A 20,700-nucleotide genomic window follows, 5' to 3' on the forward strand; every position below is an offset into this window, starting at 1 on the left:
AGCAATCAATCAATCCATCTGTGACTAAGAATTACATAGAAATAGAATACAGGAGTTGCTGATGAACAGAGGAATACAGAAATGTGGATAGAGTAATGGATATGTCTACATGGGGTGCTCAGTGGGAAGGCAATATTCCACATCCGTTCTTGTTCCTGTGCAAGAATTGTTTTGCAGGGATCTGTTTTTGTGAAATTCCTTGATGAATTTGGGCTGAGGGGAGAGGGAGAACATTGAAATACTGAGAATTTGCCATTTGAGGTCTTACTTCAACATCTGAGTCTCTAAAAATTCCCATTTCTCTGTTGTGAATCCTAATTTGTCTCTGCTGGATGTTTGCCGCTTTGGATGGCACTCTGGAGAGTGCCAGTCGTATCACCAGGTGCCTCTAATTGGATTAGACAGTCCCACTCCTAGCCCTTTCCTAAGCAAGATTTATCCTGGCTGCCATTTCAGAATATAATTTCTAACTGTTTTTATATCTAGAGTGGATGAAAGCTGTGAGATACCTGCAAAATGGAAGGGGCTTTGATTGTGCTTCCCTTGAAATATTTATATGGAAGAAAAAATGTTTTTTAGAGCTTCTGAATCACAGGAGCCAAGAGCTCAGTTGGATGCCAATTAAATCTCTCCTGACTTGCTTTCCTGTTTGCCATTTGCCCTTGTTTATGTGGACAATGCAGATCCACATGCTGCTTGGTGAATAAGCACTATTATTTTATTTATTGTGACACGTACTTAAATTATTCTGTAGTTAGAAGTATTAGAGCAAGGTGGCGAGAAATTACCTTCCATGGAATTTGTGAATGCATTGTTTAACGTGAATAAGTTTTCACTGCTGCTAATAATATTTTTTCTCTGTATTTTAATATGTGAAATTAACCTATAATTCTGGGTTAATGCTCATGCTTAGAAATTCTGCAGTTTCATTTATCACTTCATAAGCTTGTGTACTGCTTCAAGATTTCAGAAATCTCAATTACATTTCTAACTATTTAGCTGCTATGGTGCACATTTATTCTGCATAAGTGTTGTAGAATTTTTCCTTTGGGCATAGCCTAGAATAAATTTTTTTCATCTACATCATCCTTTAAAATGGTAGGAAGGGTTATTTTTGTGTTCTGTTTTGTAACAGAATTGCTAGACTAGTCTTGAAAGACTGATTCTCCCTTAGTCACTAGGAGAACTGTTCATCTTAGGTCCCCAAATCACACTGTCTTCCATGATAGATGGATGTCTTACTTTTGCCTTGTGACTTTACAAAATCTTTAGATGCTTGAGGCAAATCAACTGCAAACATAAATTCATGATCTTCTTCTCTTCCTAAGTAATTTTCAGCCAATGAATGGTCTTGAAATTTTTTTTGTGAAGGTCTTTTCTCTTTCACCCAAGAGAGGTGAAATAAATATTTGTAATTAAAAAAAAGAAGTGAAGCAGCCTAACAACCCCACCCACCAAACAGGCTTATAATTGATTAACAATTTTCTAAAGTGCTTGACCTCTTTTCTTCCCCCAGAAGGTATATGTTCAGCTATTTCCATTTCTGGAAAAAAATCTAGACTACTTAAGGCATTACCAATTGAAACCTCATACCTGTAATATGTACAATGTTACATGTATATATGTTACAATGGTAATTGTTTCTACAACTTCAGCTAATATTGATTCTGTGGCAATAAAAGAGTAGAACTGACTGAGTCTATAAACTTGGAAATTTTCTGAAGTTTTGTTTTGTTATCTTCAAATTTTATCTGATAACAAGGTAATCTTAGCTAAAAAACCCAAAGGTTTTCCTTCCTTTGAACGGACAAAGCTGTAATGATGATGTCAAACACTTGAGTGTACTTCATCTAGCATTAGTTCTGAGCTGCTTTTGAGTTAGATTCAGTCTCTGTGCACTATCAGTTTTACCTGGCAATAAAGTAACTCGGTCTCTGAAGAAGGGTTTTCAGGCCATTCGGCTAGAAACGGCTGGGAAGTGCCCTAGAGCTTGGAAACAAGGTCCTTCTGACACATCAGTAAATGGTGACAGCTTTGAAACTGGAAAACTCCTTAAACATGGTTCTCTTGTGAGGAAGACAATCATGACTTGTGTAAGCTGACATATTAACACACGTAATGGAGTGGAGTAAAATTCTAGTGAAGCTAGTGCAGTTGATAGGATTTATGTAAGTTAAAGGCAAAGATTGTTGCATCTTTTCCTAGTAATTATTTCTAAAATGAAAAAAAAATGCTTCATTTGAGGGTCTTATGTTGATTACTAGAAATGCTGAAATAAGAATTTATTTTTCTTTTAGTGGAGAGCAAGCTGATGTTGGAAAAATAAGCAGGGGGAAAATCCCCCTCAGCCCCCTAGGGTGATGAATCTCATGAAAGGATTTTTGTAATGTTCTACTTCTATGATATTCTCCATTTTGGTCAAGACTTCTGATGCAATGTAAAGCTTTTTTGCTATTTTTTTGTGAAACAATTAGAAGACATGCATGCTATCTTGATTCTTTTGGGGAGAGCAATTGCCGGAAGCAAACTGTCTTCTAAATCAAATATTAGTCTGTGAGAACACATGGTGGAAGCTGTGTATGTGAAGTTGGGTGTGAGTGGGTTTTTTGGTAGGTTTTTATTTTTGGCCTGTCTGGCACCAGCTCTCAACCATCCTTCAGAGAGCTTTGTTTAGATATAATGGCAAAAAGTATTTCGTAAGCTACAAATTTGAAAAGCCAGTAAGTGCTAAATGGGGTCTTTGTTTTGTGATGGATGACCCATATAACATTGTGTGGTTTGTCTCTAGTTGTGTCATTTAAATAAAATATGTTAAATGTTCCTTAATGATGCTTCATCAAAAAGAGTTTTACATGTTGCATTTCTGAATTGAACAGTAATTTACATGTTTGAAAAAAGAACAACAATAATGAAATAATGGAAGTTTTCGTTCCTGCTGTGGTCTGTAAATTAAGCTGCATTTACAGTGAAAGGGACATAAGTTTACATTTTTTTCATACCCAGGCATGTTTTTTGACTACTTGACATAAATGAGGAAAATAGCAAGAACATGGGCAAAGTTAACTGTAGAAGGTGATGCCATGCTCTAACTTTTCATCATAGCAAAATGGCTTTGAATTCTAATTTTATTTTTTTTTGTTTCCTTTAAATACTTGGGGAAAAATCCTAAACCACCAATTGACAGGTATTGCTCATTACCAGTTCTCCTGGGGAAAGCTGTGACTGAAGATGTGGCAGTTTGCCCCTGCTGCTGCAATGTAGCTGCATGGCTTTGAGAAAAGTACCCTAATCATTCTTAGATCTGTTCTCTTTTTTTTTTAAAAAAAATATATATTAGGATATTTCTAGCAAGTGGAACTGTATATTTTTATTCTTATTTAGAAACCATACCATGAACCTCATCTTGCATCTCTTGGGCTTAAGTTGCCTTTTTCTTAAGCCAGTCATACAGAATTAAAAAAAAACCATCAAACTACAGTTCCTATTTGTTCCCTGAAATAATGTTTCCTTGGGTTGAAGCCACAGAAGAAGGAAAACTGAATGGATAGACAAAACCAGAATTACATGAATGAAATTACATGCCTGACCTAGTTTTCATAGACTGCACAGGCTTGAATGACTGCAGTAGCAGCATTAGAAAAATATATTAAAATGTGTAGATATTTTTTGATTTTTTAAATTATGGTGGTCTTTTAAGATTTCTAATTCAAAAATTGTATAATGTTGTTTGGTTTACTTATTATATGTTTAAGCTAATAATTTTTAATATAAATTTATCAACTGGGCCTCTTGCTTCATTGAAGCACATTGATAGCCAGATTTAAGAATGAGACACAGCTACATCTATTGGTAAATTCTGCAAGTAAGGACTACACTCCTTAATGTTACCTGTGAAGAATGAATTATCATTTTGTTGCTCAGTTAGCCTGGGATGGACAGTATCTCAAAGGGGGAACACATGAGGAGTACTAAAAAAAAACCCCAAACATTAAACAAATAATGCAGTTATATCCTGTTACTGGTGTTATTTTTTTAATTAGGATAATTGAGGCCAGGTTAATAGACTGTTTGAACTTATTTTACCCACTTCTTGTAAAGACTGCTGTGTATGAAAAACCAGGACTACGGCTGTATGTGCTTACTTTTTATTTCTTTTACAATTTTATTGGCCTTACTCCTCATTTACACTGCTATTACCACACACACAATAATGTTCTGGAAAATATATGTAATGCCAGAAATCTGAATTTGAATAAACTGAAAACTGGGACATATCTTTGGCAAATAATGATGTGGTTTGAGGACATTATATCTTTTTTTGATGACTGTTAGAAGAACAGAGCTAATATAGGAGATAATAATTTGCAATTATAATTCCCAGAGCTGCTAAAGTGCACCTTTGTTAGGAGGTATTCCATAACCACGTAGCATCTGAGCCAGGAAAAGAGCTTTGTTATATCATTAGACTTCTATGCCTCTGTGTAGGAAATGAAATTTCCAATGTTTTCAATACACATGTACATGCATGGTGTGAGTGGTACCTTTTAAAGATCTGAACTCTTTGACATAAAAAAGAGCAAGTAGTGTAACAGTGGACTAATTAATAAAAAGTTCCAGATTTCTATGATAATTTTGCTTATAAAGAGTATAGAAAAGCAAAAGCTGAAGGAAGTAACGTGCTAGTGAATGGAGAATGTTTGGATGTGAATTACTTGTCAGATAATTTTCTTCCTTGAAGGGATTTAAATTTCCGAGGCTATTGGTTTTTTGTGTGTTTTGTGTTTTTAAAACTTTTAAGTTTGTGAAGGACAGGTATTATGCACAATTATAACTTTAAACTGTGTCAGTTTTCCAAGTCCTGATTGTGCTTGGAGATTCCAAACACAGTTGTTTGACATTACATTTGGTAGTTTTTCAGTTTAGGAAAGAAAATCAAATACTGCCTGCTGTGTAGCATGGGACATTTGTCTTGCCTATGCCAACTGAAATCCTACTTGGAATTTATTTGACTATGTGTTCTTTGGCTTCTTGTTGTAGTCTTTGAATTGTATTTCTCTGCTGTTTTTTTAAATGGATGGTTTTAATAAGCACCAGGAGTACATTATTTTAAATCGTCTATTAGTTTTAGACAATGCTGTGTTCATATTTAGTTAAAAGCTTTGAGGCTAGCACCGACCCACCCTACTGGATGACAGAAAGGAATTTCTAAAGGGTCATTCTATACTCTTGTTTTTTGCTTTTATATAAATCCATAGACTTTTTCTAAGCAATTATAATTTATTTTCTGAAACATGACTGAAGGTGGTTCTTAGGCTTCAGCTGTGTTTTCCATCAAACAGCACTTTCCTGGAAATGCCATAGAAAGAAGTAGAATTCCAAAGACAACAGCTGAGAAAAGCCACCTTACCTAAAGCTATTTCTGGGAAAATCTCTACAGAGAAAAGCAGCTTTACAGACTTCCATAGCATTTAAATAAGCAAAGATTTGGAGTTGGTTGGTTTCTTTGTAATGGTTACTTGGTGCATTACATAGCTCAGAAACCACTGCAGTTGCCTTTTGATTTATCTCCAAGCATACTGAAAAGAAGGAAAGGAATTAAGTCAAATTCTCTTGATTCTGTTCTGTGTAATCTTCTAACCACTCCCGTTTTTGGAAAAGCTCATCTTGGAACTCAGCACTGGAATTCACAGTTGCCCTAAAGTCAGTGTCTTTGGGAAATGTCTGAATTCTCTTTTCTTGCTGTTTTCTTGTTTCTAAAACAGGAAGAATGCATATCTAAGAGGAAACTCTGACTTTTAATTTAGTTAGTTTTCATATCCTTACCTAAGGACAGTGCGAAAGGCAGCTGTACACTGTGATTGAAGAATATTATTTGATGGGAAGCAGTAAACTTGCCAGGAGAATGTTTTGAATGCAAGTTTCTGTAGGTTTCTTCATTCCATGTATTATTTGTGCAAAATTGTAGGTAAAGGCTGTGTTTTGGTTCGTCTTTTGCGGAGGTTTCAATCTTGTTCATTTTTAGATTATGTAATGTTAAGAGCTTCTGTTATTTTTCATCAGAGAATCGCCATAGAGACATTCTTTTCCCTTCTGGTGCTATGTGGATGCATCAGAATTTTGTCTTTCAGTTAAAATTGATTCTGATTTTTCTGAAGGTAAACCACGTAAAGGTCTGATGTGCCAGGAAGGGGAGTATTATCTTCATGATAGCACAGCCAATTTGAATATGCAAGACTGAGTCTTTTAATACCTCATCTGTCTTTATCTTCCTTATGTATGTGCAAGGATGATATTTTCACACAGTATATTTAGCTTTTATTTATTTGTAGACAGAAACAGGCTTTGAATTTGGGAAAAGCATTATACCTGTTTTCTGTTTTAAACTCCCATCTCCTCCATGTTTGTGTTAAAATTCTTTCAAGGGAATTTCATTTTTGGTTAACTTCATGTGCAGAATCCTCAGACAATAGTATTCAGTCATTTCTTCTGATTAATTTTGTTATTAAAATGCAATACAGCAGCTTATAGTGCTTTTTTGTGTCAAAGACTATACTGTTATGACTGAGCTCTTAAAAAAAAAACCAGTTGTGCTATGCATTATTAGGCAGTATTAGCTGCATAGCCCTTTTGTGAGTGCATCAGAACCTATAGAGAGTTCTGAAAATAAGAAATAAAAATTATAGTAAACCATAGCGATCTACAGAATGAAAAGTGTTTGCTAAAGTGTCCTTTTCTGTCACTCAGAGCTTTCCTCCAAATTGTGCTTTATATGGTGAAATTGTCCTAACTTGACTTCTGAGAAGAAGTGATTTTTGGGTTTAGCAAGTTCAAATGTCAGAATATTGGAGGGACAAATGGGAAGAGATGGGGTTTAAGTGATCTCCCCCATCCCCAAATCTCCATAAAGACAGCTGAAATGTTGAATTATTACAGTTTGACATAAAAATAGCTCTGGTTGCTAGGCAATGATGAAGATCTGTTCTATAGGAAACCAGATTTGTGTGGCTCAGGATCTAAAATTGTATGCTGTCATGTGTTTGTTTCTATATGTATGAATGCATGTGTGTATATGTGTGTATACATACATATATGCTTGCTAAATTAAAAAACTTGTATGAACTTGCAAGTTTGCATGCACTAGTGGGTTGTTTTCTTTTTTTTTTTTCACTTCTTAGATTTCATATGTGAGTATAGCAAAGACTTAATTGTTCCAAGCCCTCTCATTCTTGACATGACTGAAGTGTCATGAAAACAGAAAGAAAATCTCCAAAACTTCTGCATTCCAGTATTTTTAAAATGGAAGTTTTAAAATTTCTATTTAAAAAATACTGGAATGCAGAAATTATGGGTTCTTTGACAGTAAAAGTATTATAGGTAATTCCTTGTATATAGGGGATGTAAGAACATAGAATCATAGTACAATATGGAAATAAAAATATTGTGGAGATATTTCAGTGAAGATAAAAATATATTTGAATTGAACCAGTAAGCTTTATCTCCTTAGACTTGCTTTTTGGTTTCATTCTATTTTTTCTCAATTTCACAACTATTCATTTTTTATTATTGTTTTTGTCTGATCCACTATTATGTAATTATCAAGAATTTGACCGATTTCAGTATGTTTTATGTCCTTTGAATTTCCTTAAAGGTAACATTAGAAACTTTGCTTGCTGTGTTCTAATAATACAGGGACCAGCCAAAGCTTTGGTTTCCTCAGCCACCTCTTAGGCTGTCTGTCCTACAGAGCTGTATCTTCGTCTCAGGCAGTCCTTAGAGCTAGCTAGGTCTGAATTACTTACAGTAGCAATACTGCTGCTCCTAGAAGGAGTCTGAATCTCAACCTTAATTGGCAACCTCAGTCGTGCACATGGAGCAGTATGATTTCTTCAGTGCTTATTTCTCCCATCTGGAGAGAAATGGGCTGCTGTGCTCTTGTGGCTTTTTTTTTTTTTTAAGAATTGCACAGCAGTGTGAACCCCCACCTCAAACCTAAATACTCTACAGACACAACAAATTATAAGAGGATTTCTGTAAACAGGAAAATTAAAATTCCTTTTGGCATACTGATTAAGCCAAAAGCATATCTAAATTGGGTTTGACAGAGGCAAGAATAAGAGCTAAAATAGGGGCCTGTTTTGCACTTCATAAAAGGGAAGCATAACAATGGGTGAGGAGTGTGTCAAACATTGCAAAGGGGCGGAATACATATTTATCAGCCTCTTTGAACAGTGTACTTGAGTTTCAGTTTCATCTGCTGCTATAAAGAAGCAGTATCAGAGCGTGAAATTGGCAATCAAGTAATACATATGCCATAGCCAAAAGCGAAACAATTAGCTGCATGGATCCACAGTTTATCTACTGATTCTATTGCATTTTCAGCTCCAAACTTGATGGTTTTTAACTCACTGAGCAGCAGAGGCAGTAAACAAAACTCATTTGCTGAAAAAGTATTATTCTAGCCTCCAGCAGCAACATGGCCTTGTAACTTTGGTGGGCAATATGGTGCATGTAGCATCTGTAGTGAATGGTAAACATGTGGTTCTGTATTGTAGACTAAAATGGACTAGCTCCTGTTAAAATCAGTTGGAACTTTGTACTCCAATGTAGACCTTCATTTGTGGGAGTGTTGGAGAGAACCATTCAGAATCTGTGTTTAAGACAGAATCTCATGAGCAGTGCATGTTTGTCAGGTTTGGATTTTAGTGCCTTTAAGAAGCGCGAGCATAGTTTATGATCGTTTACACTGTGAACTACAAATATGCTCTCCTTATGTAGTGTTGGATTTTAATAAGTATCAACATATGTTAAAAACCCCAGTTTGAGTCCATTATTTTTCTGTGCCTCCTGATAAAGTTAAATCAACAGAAAATTGCAATAATGGGTAAAGAAAATGCCTTTTTTAAATTGCAGAACCATTTATAGGTGTGGCATCTATAAATTATGGCCTGTGGCATAAAAATTGCCTAAGAAATCATTGTATTGCTCAAATGTTATATATTAAGTAAGGAAATCTTAAGGCTTTAGGCATTTTTCCAGGCACAGTCATTTTGCTAGACTGTAATAAGGTGCACAGCATGCACTGGATCTCTGTTAATAACATTTATTTATAGTTTAAAGATGTTCCCTTTAGCCATGTTTTTGTGCTGTTTGTTTGCTCTTGTGGGCAGTTACAAAGCAGCATCCACTGTTCTGTGAGAACAGGCACATATGGAAGGCAAGTCTTAAGCTCTGCCTTTCTAATCCTTATGAATGGGGTTTTAATTCTGGGAGTTTAACCCATAATCAGTGGTAGCCACAAATTCCAGGGGAAAGGATCTTCATTTGGCATATCATGGTAACAGCCAGCTGTCCTTCAATTACAGAATTACACTTTCTATATCAGCCTTTTAAAAACAGAGTTAGAGAATGTTTCCCCTGATGTTTGTCTGAAGGCAATTTAAAGAAGGAACATGTGAAGCAAATGAAAAAACAAGGAGCACCAGATTTAATGCATTTCTCATGTGACTTTTTAAATTAATCAGGTATAGGTATTTCTATTCTGTATCTTTTTTCCCCGAGTTGTTACAGCAAAGCAAATGTTACAACAATCAAAACACAAACATGTACAGGCCAGATTGTGTCCATAGGTTTTAAGTCACCAGCTTTCTTCCGTTTTTTTTGCCCTTTTTTTTTTTTTTAGCTCTTTTTCTTCTACCTGTAAACTTGATCATAGAAGGAGGATATTTCTTGACATGTGTGTAACTTGGAATTTCTGACACAAAACATATGTTTGTATGTTGTGGTAAGTGACTGTAATCCTTTTAGCTGTACTGATTCAAAGTGTTTCCTTTCTTTATGAGGGCTTGTTTGCCCTGCTTTTTCTTTTTGAGTAGTTAAACCAAGGCCAGACATTACTGTTAATAATCTAAGTAAATAATTTCACTTTACATAAAGGAAACACAGTTAGCAGATTTGTATCAAAGATAAATATAGCCAAATATTCTTTTGCAAATGGTAGCCAAGAATGGGTGCCTATAAAAGAATATTTAAGCAAGGCTGGTATATATAATTGTCCCTCCTTTTCCTTTCCAGACCTTCAGCTGTTTGCAATGTGAATGATTTTTGAGGACTGTATAGTTGCTGTGCGGTAAACACAATGGTTTTTTTACTACTACAAGTGTTGCAGTAGACAGTAAATGACAAATTTCTCTTCCTTAAGCTTGTTCAGTGTCTTACCAAACCTAAACAGATCCAGAGCAGTAAACTGCAGATTTTCCAACTGAATCTAGTGTGGTGACCAAAACCATTTCTTTTTAATGACTAATGTTGTGGTTGTAAAGGTTGATACAAGCCAGAAATTACCCAAGATGAATTTCAGGTCAAAGATAAGTGATACTAAAATTTTTGAAAACAAAATTTAAACTTTCTGAATTTAAGGGGCTTTTCAGAAAATTGTATTTTATGGGTGATTCAGAGATGCTTGCATTTCCATGTGTGAAAGGATAAATGTTTGGATGCAGAAACTTTATCAGTGATATAGTGAGACTTTCAGATGAAAATTTTCATTACACAAACCAAATCCTCAAGAGTTGCCATCAGACTGAGTAGGAAATTACTTCTTTCCTGCCCTTTTCTACATGTTTACATTCAGTTATCATAGGAAATCTGTTATCTAATGAAAGAAAAAGTGGATGGAAGACATGTTATTGCTTAATCAATAAAATCCAGCTGTTGTAATCTTGGGGTTTTTGCTCATCCTTCATGAAGGACTTTAATAACTTCATTATGTAAGACTAAATAAGATTTTTTTTTCTGTTAGATGAGTATTTATAAGTTCATTTTCATATCAGTATACTGTATTTTCACTTCACTATAGTAGACTACTTTCACTATTTTTCAAGTGAAGCTTCCTGTAACCTTTAGCTTATGTTCCTATTGATATAATTCTGATCACACTTTGTTAAGGGAGATTAAAATTGTTCTGGTAGGTTTTTAAGCGCTTAGTCAAGTGTTAGTTTAACAACTATAACTACATTGTATGAGACAGTAATTTGTCACAGTTGTTGGGACAATTTAAAATGGTAACAAAAATTTTGTATGTACATATTTTAGTACAGAAATGTTCTTTGATGTGGAAATATATTCAGAAGGAATTCAAGGTACAGCTAATTACAGAAGAGGGAACTTTCAGGAATAGGTGCACTTGTCTGGTTGGTTTGTTTCACAGCAGGTCACTGAATTGCTCATCAGAGGGGAAAATTAAGCAGTATCACTATCACTGTTCTATTTATTTAACAGGTTCCAAAATAATATAATTTCTCTTTGCAGTATATGTATAGAAAAAAGGAATTTAAAAGGCTGAAAAATTAATCCTCCTTGATTTTTATGATCTCTGAGCCATATTTTGTTGACTTTATGGTTAACAAATACAGATATGGAGTATAATTCAGAAGTGTGTTTGAAAATGCCAGAAGACTATAAAAACTAATCTGGGAGAGAATTCTGTATGTTGTGGAAGTTTCTCATGTAATTTTAAAGAATGAAAGTTGTTCAGTGTCTAAAAAAACTGTATTTAAGTGGCTCCTCAGTGTTTTTATATATTATTTGTCTTACAGCAGAGTAGTTGTCATTAAGTGAAACAGGAATGCTAACTGCAAAACAAAAGGAAATCAACAAAACAACAAAAACCCCAAAACCAAATAAATAAAAGAAACAAACAAAACCAAAACAAAACAAAAAAGCCAACCAAAAAACCCTAAAGCCCCAAAAATTAGGAAAAATAAAAATAATGTTGGAATACAGTTAAAGAAATTGTAGCGAGTCTGAACTGGCACAATAAGAATTTAAAGGCATGTAATTTGGTGTTCACAGAGCTGTTTCCCATTGTATGTTGATTAATAAATAGGAAAGTACTCAATAGTAGAGCTTCCAGGAATGGTCTTCTCTGTTTTAGAAACATATATTTCAAAAGTGTTGCTCCTAAATATTAAATGAATTGCTATCAAAAGACTGTTGGAAAAGTTCCATGCAGCTTTTTATTATTGCTTTAAACTGTTTCATAGCTGTTGAAGAACTTTTTGCTGCTGCTTGGACTCTAGAGTAATGCTTCAAAAATGCTCCGGGAGATTTTTCTATTCTGTGGTGAAATGTTTCCTTGGCATCGTGTTAAGGACTGGGCATATCACCTTTGATCTTGCAATCCAGTGATTATTGTGCTAACTGGGTGCAGGACAGGTTAATGGTGATAGTTTAGCTTGTAGAATGTTGAATTTTTAGCAAAGCTGATGCATAAGTTGAGATCTGACTATTCAGGAATCATAGCAACCTGTTGCTGATTGTCTTTAGTCTAATGTTCACTTCTTACTTTCTCGGCTACCAAAAAGAACAAAACACAAACTAACTTTGTATTGTTCTCAGCCAGTGGATTAGTCTTCAATTAAGAGATGTTGCTTATACCATGAGTCTCTGTGTCTTTAATTCTGAATTATTAGCTTCTGCTTCCTAAACATCTGTATGCAAAAATAAAATTTTGTTTGGAATGTAAAGTTTTCTTTCTATTTTCCATAAGGCTGAAATTGTTTTCTTTACGGGCTGTAATATCAGTTCTTTGGGTAGAAAAAGAATGAAGTGTAAGTCCTTGGTATGGCAGGCAGGAATCGAGGTTGATTTCAACTGCTGTATGCAGGAGTTTCTTAAGCATCAGGTGAAGTAGCAGTTCCTTTTTTGACTGAGAATATTTCAGATACAGTTGTCCTGAAAAGCGTTATTCAGGTGAAAATGGATCTTCTCATAACAAGAACAATGTTTTCTTGGGCTTAGAAGACTAGGATATGTGGATAAAGCTACCTTCCTGGTTTATTCACTTCTCCTGTATTTGGGAGCTGTCCATTTGCTCTTATTTTATTACATTCCAAGAGTGAGTTGCTGGTGGCAGACACAAGGAGTTAATCAAAACATTAAATTGACAATGTGCCTTCTAAATGGCAACTTCGTTGCAAGACATCTTATGATGAGACACAGACTCAAAAAAGCACTGTCAAAACTTGATTAGGAGCTAGCTTGGATTTTATGATGACCCTTTCATTTTAGTAAAAGGGAGAAAAATGAGGACATGGGCTAAATTTACCATCCTGAGAAGTACTATGTCTTCTAGCCCAATGGAAACTAATTAGAATAGCAAATTGTCAAAGGATCCAGACTATAAGTAAGGCATTTTATGTATACACCAAGTAACAAGAAGTAATTTTGAAAAATGACCTAAGGGACACACAAAAGATGTCTCAGAATTAAGACTGTGTGTGGTTTATTTACCAAGACAAAGCATTCTGCTTACATACACCAAGTGAGAGAAGAAGGCTATTCTTTTTATTAGTGCTATAGCTTAAAACATATAATCTGATTTCAAATAAGTAATGATCATGGTATGAAAACTTTCCACTTTGAGACCATGTAATTAATCAATCTCAAGTGTACAAATGAGTTGAGTTTGTCAAGTTGTCATCTTAAGTTCTAAAATTCTACTTCACGTTTAAGGAAGGCACTTTGTCCCTTAGCTTTTTACCTTTCTGGTCTCCAAATGTTTCTCAGTGGTAGAGTGGTGTAGAATTCCCAAATTGTATTAGTAATTACTAATACAATTAATATTGTGTGCAAAAAGAAGTTCCAATTTTACAGAATCAGTGTTTTGAGAGAAGCAGCTGAATGAAAATGAGGGATTTTTGGTATTCAGTTAATAGTACTGAGGTTAATGTAGGTTGTGTTTATTCACAGGATTAGTACAGTAATTTCCGTTTCGAAAGAATGCTATCATATGTAGACAATTCAATGTTTATTAGTTGCCTGACAGCATCCAGATCTGGTTCTCTGACTGAATTCTTGTTAGTTTCAAGGTGTTTGCTACAGACTAGCAAAAGTAAAACATTTATTTTTCAACATATAACTATTTTCTTATATATTATTATATTTTTGCTTTTCCTTTGCTCAGCATATATGAGGAAATAATTTTATTTCTATTTATGTTCTATTTTCAGTAGTATGTTTTCCTTTACAATGTGATGTTACAATTTGTATTTTGTGCATGTCAGAAAAATATTTGTAGTATTTTTTTTATTCCAAAGTAAGGATGAGCATGTATACATACATCTTCATTGACATAGAAAATAAAATCAGGCTTCAGTTACATTTATCATTTATGTTTTGTTTTGTTGTATTTTTATTTACACAAGAAAATTCTAAACTGTGCTGTTATTTATCTTCTACAGTTTAATGGGAGCTAAGATGAATTAGCAAATGACTGGTTTTATGTGGTCTGCATGCAACTTCCCACATATAGAAAACTGAACTTTAATTGAAACATGATAGTATGTCTTTAAACTTGTTTTGCCTACAGATCACTCTGTTTTCTGTTTTTAGAAAAGTAAATGAAATTAGCGCATACAAAATTAGGCAGCTCAGATGAGAGCAACATGTCCTAAGAGGTTAGAAAAAGTAATCTGCATTGATTAATACATATGTTTCTGGATCCCAAGGTTGCTGTTCCCATTCCTGTTAATAATGTTGGAGAATCCTGGTTTTTCACATCCCCCTTGCACAAAGATTGCGTTACTTGCTTAGGCAGATTTTTCTTTGTTGTTCTGCTTCCCAAGTGTCAGCTTTGTGGTAGCTGCTTACCCTGAGCATCAAATCCCCGTGCCCAAAGTGATGCTGCCTGGGCTGGAGGGTGTGAACGGTGACCTGGGGTGGTGCCGACCCTGCCGCAGTGATTCCCCACGCCCACGGGTGCTGCCAGGAAGAGCGTGTCCTTGTGTATCATGACAGCATGTCCTGAAAGAACGAGTGCTTTCACATATTCCAAAAATCAAACAAAAAATCACATTTATCACAAAAACGTGTCCAGTTGTTCTGATTATCTGTTTCTAGCTGGGGAAGGGAGTTCTGTAAAGCAGAGGGCTAAGTGGAAGACTGCTAAAAACTATGAAAAGTCTTGATATCATGTAGTAAAATTGGTTTTAAGTAAGAAAGGAAATTTTTCTCATTGCATCAATCATAATAAAGTCATCCTTATTTTAATATATATTCTTAATTTTTTTCCTTTCCTCTTGAAAAACTAAATCCAAACCCCACTCAACTGACCAAACCAAAGTAATGCAACAGATTCTGTTGATGCTAGATCACAATTACTTGGTTTTTTTAAATTGGTTTCAATGAAGAAAGAAATGAAGCATGACTAATTTAAAAATAAAAATGGTTTCTGAACTATGTTTGAGTGTTTCTGTACATGTTAATTGGCTGTGTGTATTTTGGTGGGTATGTGCATGTGAATTGCTGTGTGTGCTAGTATAGTATGTGTTATCAATTTTAAGAGAATATTCAGCAAGGAGGCAATGAATAATGCTTCTAATTACAAATTGCTGAACCTCTACTTGTGAGATAATCTTATTTGCTGCCTTTGACTCAGACATGAAAGTGTTTACAGTGTGGTAATTTGTTTGCTTTGGTCATGACTAAGTCAATATAACAGCAGTCTTAAATTGTTACCTATTTTGACTGTAGTACCACACCCTTTCTGAAAAATTTTGTTCATGGAATCATAGAATGGTTTGGGTTGGAAGGGACCTTAATCCAAAGCAGATGTATATTTATGCTAGAAATAGATATAACTAGGCAAACTTATTGTAATTTTCTTAGTATTGCCAAAAAAAAAAAAAAAAAAAAAAAAAAGAGAAAGTGATGTTGAAACTAGTTTTCCTATTTGCAGCTCTGTTATAGTGAGCAGAAACTTCAGCGAAACAAGTAAATCTTGTTAATAAATAATTATTAATTAGAAGCCTATGGAATATTTTTTTAACATTTTGAAGTTAAAATACACAGGTATTTGTGGTAAAATCAGGTTTAAAACTTCATAAATGTAATGATAAAGGCTGTTATGTGTAAAATTTTTATTACTTAATTGAACACTTAACATTAATATTATGTGTTAAAAATGTCTATAAGGTCATAGAGTGTGAATCAATGCAGGTGATGCAATACATAAACCACAGCTTGTAATTTTAGATTACTGGAAAGTGGAGGAGGAGTCATGGCACAGTAGTCAAGATAAGGGAAATTATGGGGACTTGAGCTGAGAGGGAAACAGATTTACCCAAGCTAAGAAAAAGCTTACCTTTACTTCAGCTAGAGAAACAGCAGAGAGGTATCAGTCCTTAACCCTTAAGTCTTTCCTTTAACCCCTATTCATGCAGGTATTCATTTTTTAGTTTGTTTGTACCCTGAAGATAGACTGTACATCTTTTTTTACTGTACATTGCTGACTGAAAAAACCCCCAAGCAACTAAAAATAATAATAGCAAAAAATCAAACACAAAAAAAAAAAACCCTCCAAGCCAACACCCAGCAAAAAAACCCCATCATATGGAGTAATTTTATAGAGCCATATGTTTTGTCCTGTCCCAGCAACAATGTGTGTTTATAGTTTCTGGCCCAGATCCTTATCGATTCTTATGAATCAATACACCTTTATTGTTTAGGTCACTGAATTGGCATTTCTTTAAGTAAAAAAAACAACAACAACAACAACAAAAAACCCCCAAAAACCAAAACAACAACAAAAAAAAACCCCACAAACAAAAAAACCTCCCCAAAAAACCCCCAAAGTAACCAGCTAAAATCCTCCTGATTTTGTTCTGCCAATACCTAGGTGACAACCCTGTCTATTCTAATAATCAGGACTATAACTTTGATTAGACCATGTGGATCATTTGTTGATAAAGCTATGTTTTGGTTGCAAAGACACATAGGAAAAGGAAGAAGTATTGGCTCTACGCTCTAGAGATAAGTCTGCATGCATAAAAGTGAAAGCCTTAGTGTTTTCATCTTCCGGAACCTCTGCAGAATTTATAGATTCAGAGGAGCTGGTGAAAGATTGAGAGTTATCAGAGGTGAAATTTTTTGGATGTTTGGGTAAAAATACTGATAGCATGAACAAATTTATTTTCTGGAATAGTTTTGTCACAACATGAATATTAATGTAGGCTGGTAAGTGGGGAGGCCCTCAAGCAGCTCTTTTGTCTGTCCAGCAGCTCAGTCCTTGTATCAGGTTTGTCTAGGCTAAAATCTTGTCCTAAACTTAGAGAGTATCCTGGATGAAAAGTGTGTGTACATCAGAGTGAGTTAATTGTAAAACAAACAAGAGCCAATAAATCCCCAACAAAACAAAACCCCAAACTCACACTGAGGGAAGGAGGGAAGAATTTTATTATAGTGAGTTATGATTTGTATTAAAGTATATAATTCTGTTATTACTTTTTTTTCTCTTAGGTATTCAATTTATTTTTATACTTTTCTACTGTTTTGCTTCAGCCGTCTCATAAACAGCCTACCTAAAACCAGTTTGAATCTGGCATCCACCTGGGCTGACATTCTAATTGATATGCCTGTATTGATGAAAAATTTCCCCCACTTAGATTCCAGCAGAAAACTCTGATTACAGGGAGTGCAGAGCACAGCAGAAAATCATACATTTTTTAAAATGTATTTTTTTAGATGATTGATGATCACTTTATTAAATATCACTGTTGCTAGGTCTCTGAGTAATGAAATTAAAACACTCTTCTGAGCTCCAGGGTCTGGAGCACAGCAAGGCAGCAATGCCACCATCACTGGGATGCTGGGTGCCTTAGGACAGGAGGAAGCAAGCTCTCAAAGCTCTATTCTAATAAACTAGAATTAATTGTCAACAGCTTTGTATAATGTTTGCAAGAAATTAGCCCTTTTTTTTTGATATGAGTTAATTGTCAGTGTAGCCTTTGCACTAATTTGGTTGCCAGGAACAAGATTTGTATTCATACCTGTTTTCCCACAAGATGAAGTGACTCATGTAGTGCAGTTAAGAATCTCACTTATGATGGGAAACTTGCCCTACTTCAAGCATGAAAAATTTGTGGGCCTTGATTAATTCTGTTTTCCACCATTCTTCCTGCCATATTTGAGACTGTCTTTTGTTTCAGCAATTCCTATATGCTTGGTTTTTGCAGTTAAATGCTCAAAACAATGAACTTCCATCCTCCTTCTGGAGCTTGATTATCTGGTAGCTTTCCGTTCTCCCGGTAACAGTACAGCCACACACTACTGGGTTTAGACCCATCCTAGTGGTATTTTTTCATTAGAATTGTGTTTTATTTTTGTTGTAGTAAAAAAATCTTTCTAGCACGGTGAAAGGCTGTGCAACTCATTATGGGAATTTGGTGTGTTTTACTGCTATGGTGAATTATTTGGTCAAATAATTCACTGACCTCAGTGGCAGTGGACAATAGTATTGTTCTGGCTGTTAGTGTTACTTTCAGTTTTTGACTCTTTCCCTGGGTTAGTATTGGCTCCTATGAGACATGAGAACTAATAAAAACATCTGTTGTCATCCTAGGAGGTTGGCAGGGTTTCATCCAGGGTGTGTGTGCAGATGTCGATCACATTATCAGTACTCAGTGCCACCATAGTTGATGAGAACAGTAGAAGGTGGTCTGAAAGAATTGGAGACTTTAAGCCAAACTCGAAAGGCATGAAATGACAAAGTGTAATGTTTGAAGGGAGGGGAAGGGAGGCAAACCCCAAATTTCCAATTCCTGGATGAAGCAAACAGAAAGTAAAAAAATTAAGAAGGAAGATACCTCCTTCATAAATTAGTGGAGATAAGGAGACTGCATTTACCACCTGCAAAGATGTTGCTGGAGATCATAGAGCAGGAGAATTAAGGAGGTGGTGTGTACTTAAATAGAAGTTCACAAATACTGCTTTGTGACATGTAGAAGCAGTAGGGTTGTGTGGATTTGTTGGTGTGTGTGATGGATGAAGCAAATAGTTATAGGGAAAAAAAAGATGATAAAAAGTATCTCCTTTACAATTTTGCTCTGTGGGGTTTGTTTTCCCCTGCTAGCCTTTGTTATGTGTAATTGCTTAGACCTTTGTGTAAAACACACTTTGCTTTATAAAATATTAGTAGAGAGTGGAGTTTGCTTAGTTTATAGTTTTCTGTTATTGCTGTGGTAATCTGCATGGGAAGAAATCAGTGTAGGAAAATAGTTCTGTGGACCTGAAGGATTCCAACTTAATTTTATAGGTAGTAGTAGTGGGCTTTTAGAGGAAATAGAATTGTTTCATCATTTTTGAATCCCATAAAAAGTGAAAAGTGAATGAAGTTTTTGAAGTTTTCCATTTGAATTTTCACAACTCTTTCTCTTGACCCAATCAATAACAAGGAGACTTTGTTTCCATGGAGAGGCCTTTAAAATATATTTGAAGTCAAGTTTTCTTTAAACATCACAGTACAAAAATCTGATATATGACTTAGTCTTCAGGAAGAAGCTTGCTTCGCGAAAAGCTCATTTTATTCAGCAGAAATCTTTTGCAACCTGGGGTGATGGCCATTAGATGCTTCTAGGCAATGGTGGCTGCCAGTGTGGACATCAGGTAACAACTACACATCACTTTTAGTTTATTGGGCACTTTACAGGTGTTAATAAATTGAAGCATTTGAATTATGCATGGGTGCGTCCCATGGTACCAGTGAGGACTTAGAAAGTGACCAAGAAAGAAAACATCCTTGGTTCCTTTTCTTAGTTTTAGATCTGCAGACAAAGTGGGATTCATTATGCATAAAAATTTGGCTTTTGTAACCTGCATTTTCCTTGTTAAACTACTTTGTGAGGATAAAAAAAATACTTTTAACTCAAAAAAAAAAGAGCTGATCTTGCAGTTCATGCCTTCTCTCCCCAACCCCCCAATTTCCTTCAGCTGAATCTGAAATGCAGAAATATTATTTATTTCTCAAATGTATCCCCTGGTTACATGTATTACTTCAATGTCTTATTGCTGAATAAACTAGAATCAGATATTTGGAAGATGTGAATTACTGATGTATGAATCATTACTACTTTTTTTTTTTTTTACTAAGGCTTAATTAGGCCCTTTCTTCTTTTCAGAAGTAGCTAAGGTGAAATTTTTCATGTCATGTGATACTTGCATAGGCTTGTCAATGAATCTCATTCACAGATTAATTATGGGAGGGGGCACCTGCATCTTGAAAAGCTGTGTGAAGTAATTATGCAGCATAGTAAATGGAGAAAGTCTCAAGTTTCAAGCTGATGAGTAGGTTCAGCAAAACACATCTTGTGAATAGTGTACAGTGTGTCAGCCTGCTCTGATGAACTCTTCAACCTTTATGCTGCTGCAAACTCTTTAAAAAAAAAAAAAAATTAAAAGAAAAAATTGGAGTTCTAGTCCCCAAAATAACATTGTCACATTGCCACAGAATTGCAAGATAGAAACAAACAGCATTTAAGATTGAAATTTCTACAGTAGCCTTAACTTTATCTGTCGTTGTTAACTTCTGCTCTGATGAAGGTCGAGCAAATTAAAGCTCAATACTTTTTGATGATTTAACAGTAGTTATACTTTAATTTCTTCTTATTCTTATTTAATCTTAGCAAAAGAGCTAGAAATTTATATTGACCTATGCTTTCACCTCTGTTCATTACCTTTTCTGCTCAGGTGACAATAACTGCCTGCTGTGTCATGCATAATTTATAGGTAGAGTGAGCATTCAGAGGTAACATATTTTTGTAACATATGCTGTATCTGCTGGTTTGATAAATTTTGAAACCAAAAACTGCAGACTCATGAGACAGAACAATGCCTGCCTCACTGGCCCTCTGCTACTAATGCAACTCT

At 35.0% G+C, this 20,700-nt stretch overlaps 1 protein-coding gene across 50 annotated transcripts in view; it reads left to right on the plus strand.

The window, feature by feature from the left end:
- KCNMA1 (potassium calcium-activated channel subfamily M alpha 1) overlaps window positions 1-20,700 on the plus strand; it is a 424,339-nt gene that overhangs the window by 86,695 nt on the left and 316,944 nt on the right. The gene's annotated exons all lie outside the window — the stretch shown is intronic.

The sequence above is a fragment of the Motacilla alba genome, chromosome 6, assembly GCF_015832195.1.
Source record: "Motacilla alba alba isolate MOTALB_02 chromosome 6, Motacilla_alba_V1.0_pri, whole genome shotgun sequence".
Taxonomy (NCBI): Eukaryota; Metazoa; Chordata; class Aves; order Passeriformes; family Motacillidae; genus Motacilla; species Motacilla alba.